The sequence below is a fragment of the Odontomachus brunneus genome, unplaced genomic scaffold, assembly GCF_010583005.1.
Source record: "Odontomachus brunneus isolate Ranch 3 - 2012 unplaced genomic scaffold, Obru_v1 Obru_scaffold_216, whole genome shotgun sequence".
Taxonomy (NCBI): domain Eukaryota; kingdom Metazoa; phylum Arthropoda; class Insecta; order Hymenoptera; family Formicidae; genus Odontomachus; species Odontomachus brunneus.
The window spans coordinates 401727-407333 of NW_022639666.1; positions in this window are offsets into that span (position 1 = coordinate 401727).

Sequence of the window (5607 nt, forward strand, 5' to 3'; positions counted from 1 at the left end):
GAACTTGTCCAGCAGGAACCATTTCGAAAAATGGTTTCAATAAATTTAGAACAACGCGAGAACCCAAAGCACATTTAGCTAATTTCTCACCAATTATTGAGTTCTTTCCGCAATAAAGATCAACATTCAGTAAAAATTCGTCTGCTGTACAAAGACCCCAAAATTTCAATCCAAATCGAACAGGCTTTCCCCGAATAAACTGTTTCAATGATGTTCTCGCGTATGATTTAGCCATCATTTCGTCTACAGACATGGCAGTTCTCCTGATACCGTACTGGAGAATATTTTTTCGAAATTTATTTAGCAAAACACGGACGCGCCAACCTTTATCATCGGTATTTTCATCTTTCGTTTTCGAAAATTTGAGTTTAGATTTTATATTTTCAAACGTATTACGTGACATTGCGGAAGAAATTACTTCACACGATAAAAAAGGATCAGCAGCCCAATAATCTCTTTGAGACTTCCGCTTGTTGAAAGAACTCACTAAAATAATGCCGATGAATGTATTTAGATCATCCATATTCAAGTTCAAACCATTTTCTTTGCTGGCATCGATCATATAGTCTGTCATATCTACAGAGAAAAATTGTTCAAAAAGTTCAACTGGCTTGCTTTCTCTAATACGTTTCTTCTGAGTATCCTTCAATAAAACTTTATCCATAAGATCGCATGTATACTTTTTTTCGCCATTCACCCATTTGAACTCATGACCTTTTTCCAATTTATCTTGATTTTCGCGATAACTTTTACAGATCTTGTCATAAGTCATAGTTACTTTGGCCTTTCTACGATCAGTTTCATCATCCGAACTCTCTCCACCTGAGGAACCAGAATTATCTGGATTTGGAATGGCAACCAATTCCTCCTCATCAGAACTTTCATCTTCTAATTGATCTACCGTTCTTGAACGTTTTCGAGACATGTTGAAGGTGAAATTACATTCAATAGTTTATTTGTGATATAATTCAAGTTTATACAAAAGTATAGCGAATTATAACTCAAACAGTGTCAATCCCTTTTTGGTAACTTTAGGACACCTTCTGCGTCAAGAATCTGAGATTATTTGACGATACCTGAGGAATTGTGCTCCTCAACAAAAACTAAAAAAGTACAAACTGATAATGATTTGGATTATTACCCAAATAAACTATTGATAATTTTGAAAGAGGGAACTTTATGTTTGAAACTTGATAATGAAAATATAATTCAAAATAAATAGTTATTCAAAATTTAGATGAACATCAAGCTACATTGGAAAAAATCAATGATCTTAATGGGATAAATAATGATATTGTTATGATCTCATGAATAAAATTTTATTCAGCGAATATGACAAGAATGTCCTCAGCGACCTAGAAGTATGTATTTTCAGTTAGTTTTGATGCTTTTTTCGATATTTTGTCGGCCATATTGGATCCGCCATCTTGAATTTTGAAATTCTAACCTCAGATTCGTGTTCAGCGACCCCGAAAACCCCCGTATACGAGTTTCCAGGGACTTTCAGGGACTTTCAAAGAGTTTGGGCGATCGGGCAGCTATTTGAATCTCTTTTTCCAACATTCAAATAACACGCAGGGCTTTCCGGTTATTATGAAGAGGTTAGGAATTTTTCATGCCAGGGAAAAAATTTTGTCGTCATCTTGAACTATTTTGTGCACTTTTGGTTGAAGTCCAAAAATATTTTGATGGCATTTTGTCCCTCAAAAAAATCCCAAACTCGGAAGAACTCAGAATTTTCACTTTTTTGTTTAAAATCCGCCATATTTTTTTTTGTGACTTTAAAATGCAATTCTGACTTCACCAATCGAAAGAGCGACCTCGAAAATAGTAGATAAGGTACTTCGGAGCTATTTTAAAACTGATTTTCATGTTACTTACAACGTCTAAAATAACAAACAAAATTCTGTTTCTTTGGGCGTTAATGGGTTAATCTCAAGGACTGGTACGTTTTTACCAAAACAAGTCAGGACGAGCTGAGACTCATTGAGATGCTTACAAACTTGTCTTCATCAACAACGACCACTTCAAAATCTACTGGTCACTGTCATCAAACGATAAGTATCAACTTCATGTTAATCTTATACTTATACTTCATGTAATATCATATCAAGATTGTGTGAACCAACCGATAGATATAGAATCATCTCATCCTGTGTTATCTTTTTTATTGTCTTTCAATGATCTAATGTTACCTCATGCAAATATTAGAATAAATCGTAGGGGGTTACATTTTGATTTATAATGAAAATCTAAAATTCAGTATCACTCAAATTTTTTAGAATAATTCATTTGTCAAATACGCACGTAATTATCAAAAATTTAAAAGTCTTCAGATATTTCAACTTGAAAATTGTTTACGTTAAAGAATGTACTAAACATAAATTAACGTAATGTATCAAAATGTAATCGTTTAAAAATGCGTTTAATATGATAAGTTTCAGAAAACGCGGTTACATTAGTTTTTAGCCAATCCGATTTTGTATCCCGTTATATACATTTTAATGGATACCGATGTATTGTCACCGCTGAAAAGATGGCGCATACAATTGAACACAGTTGAGAAAAAAGAAATTTTTTTATAGCATTTTGACTAGTAAATTAAGAATCAGTTATTAAATTTAACAATTTTAAAGATCGTTTTATAATAAAGGGCATTAAGTAATTATAATGTTTCATATTTACCATAAATCTTAGAAAAAATATGAAATTTAATGTTTTCTTCCGGTTTATTTGTTTACTTCATATAATTTGCTGTTTAACTTTCATATATTTCAATTATGAAATATAATAATTGAGACATTATGAAACATGTAACATGTTATGAAACATTAAAATTCTTTTGATATTAGTAATACGGAATTGAGAGCAAACTGCAGAAGTCTCGATCGGCAACCGCGATAAGAAGCGTATTCAAAATTTGTATTTCAGTAATTGCATGTTTTAAATATAAGAATTTGGTTAACAACTTTCGCAACTTACAAGGAGATGCCACAACCTGCTAATTTGATTTCTGAATGAGACATAGCACGTTTGATAGCTGCGATATTAAGCATCAACACCCTAATTGGGATTTGTGCCAATGGGCCTTTGTTTATGAGAAATTACAATATAAAATTTGGATTGCGAGACTGTATCACGGATATGACTAAAAATGCGACTGTTTTTCAGCGAGGTGGCGTGGCCGAGCAAACTGAGGCTCCCACGTCGAAAATTTTTGAGCCGGCAGCGAGCGTTCGAAATCCGGTGACGAGTTATCCTTGTGCGGTGTTTATTTTTTCTTATCTTAGGGCATGTAATGTTTTTCGAATATGATACATTTGTTTTGCATATGTCTCGTTTTTATCTATTAATCAGAGGTAATTAGAGAAGTGTCAGGCTTGTTTAACGCAAATACGAATATAGATACGTATTTTACATTGCTTACAATGCAATATATATTTAAGTACATATTAAAACGTAATGTTTTCTGTTGTATTTAATAAGTTTTTAGTTCTTGTTGAGAAAAGAGAACAAACATACAATCAAACATACAACAAAATATTCTGCGCCGAGAAATATAGGTAAACATATAACTTGAAAATAATATCGTTGAAATGTATAGCAATCTACTTGTCGTAGAATGTTCACTTTCATAGGCAGGTTAAAAATATGATCACGAGAATATACAACTATCTTGATTTATTTACAGGGGATGAAAGTATACATTTGGACATTTGAGATGATGCTATATGCATACAATCACTTTCTTATTATTTATCATCAGCATAATAACGTTTTAATATGTACTAAAATATATATTGCATTGTAAGCAATATAAAATACGTGTTTATATTCGTGTTTACGTTAAACAAGGTTGACACTTTCCTAATTACCTCTGATTAATAGATAAAAACGAAACATATGCCAAACAAATGTATCATATTCGAAAAACATTAATTACATGCCCTAAGATAAGAAAAAAGACTACACCGCACAAGGATAACTCGTCGCCGGGTTTCGAACGCTCGCTGCCGACTCAAAAATTTTCAACGTGGGAGCCTCTGTTTGCTCGGCCACGCCACTTCGCTGAAAGACAGTCGCATTTTTAGCCATATCCGTGATACAGTCTCACACTCCAAACTTTATATTGTAATTTTTCATGAACAAAGGCCTATTGGCACAAATCCCAATTAGGGTGTTGATGCTTAACATCGCAGCTAACGAACGTGCTATGAGGCACGGAATGTGCAAGGTGGTGCTTAGTGCTTAGTTGCACATCCGTTACCGGGTTGTAGCGCGGTCGGAACGGTTCTTCGTGAAGCGTTTCGACAACTCATAAAGTAATATTTTATTTTACAATTATAACAAGTGTTTTTTGGTTGATAACTGTCTCTTGTACATGTTTTTTTATATGATAGTAAAATAGTAAGATAGTAGTATGGTTGCAAAATAGTAAGAACTTAATTCTAATGATATCATATGTAACTTAGCAAATAAAATATAACTATTATATAATGTAGAAATAACACATAATATAACTATGTTATATGTTATTAATATTAAAGTTACAACATTTTTTTTATAACAACAATCTATGTTTTAGAAATGCTATAATTCTGTTATTTGCAATTGTTTATAATTATATAACACCAGTACAACTAAAATATAAAAGGTTACAGCATTTGCATTTATTTTATATAGCATTGTTATATCTAGGTATTGGATTATTTGCTAGATGGCTACCGTTTTCTCTTGTCTTTTTTGTACATAATACATGATGCATTAATATATAGGATGTCTCAGATCTCTATGATTACATTTTGTGAGAACGTAGAACAGATTCGCGAGTGTCACGATCGCATGTCGGACGAAGACATTTTTCTTTTCGCTGTGCGCTTGTGCGCTTGTTAGCTGAGACAAAATAATTAATTTCTCGAAAACTTTTGAGAATATCGTAAAATGGCACAGGACTTTCTTGCTCACCTCAATCCGTTCTTATAAAGCGTGATCGTGGAGGTCTGAGACATCCTGTATATACCAGGTATGTAAATATAAAACCGGAATTTTTGTATAGAAAATACACGTTTATTGTATGAAAATGATAAAAAATATTTTATTCAAAGTATTGCCCATCGCTAGCTATACATTTTTCCCACCTGTCTGACAATTTGTGGATGCCACGCCAAAAAAAACTGTTGCTCTTTTGAGGCAAACCAGTCATCGAGCCATTTTCGTACATTTTCGTAAGAAGTAAAGCGCTGTTTAGCAAGTGCGTGTCCCATCGATGCAAATAAATAGTAATCGGACGGAGCCAAATCTAGTGAGTAAGCCGCATGCGAAAGTATTTCCCAACTAAACACCTCAATCGTTTCCTTGACCAGTTTTGCTGTGTGTGATGGTGCATTATCATGAAACAAAATCACTTTGTATGTATTAGGACCTTAACTTAGTTTCCGCCCGCAAATGTTAGATGGCAATGCAAACAGTTCTAGTAGTCATTACTAACGAAACAGGTAGTTTGTGATTAATTTCGACATTTCTCGATAACATTCAGTCAGCATACACAATTATTTTCCTAAACAACAATTTGTGAAAACTTTTGCTTTGTGAAAAATGGAACGCAAT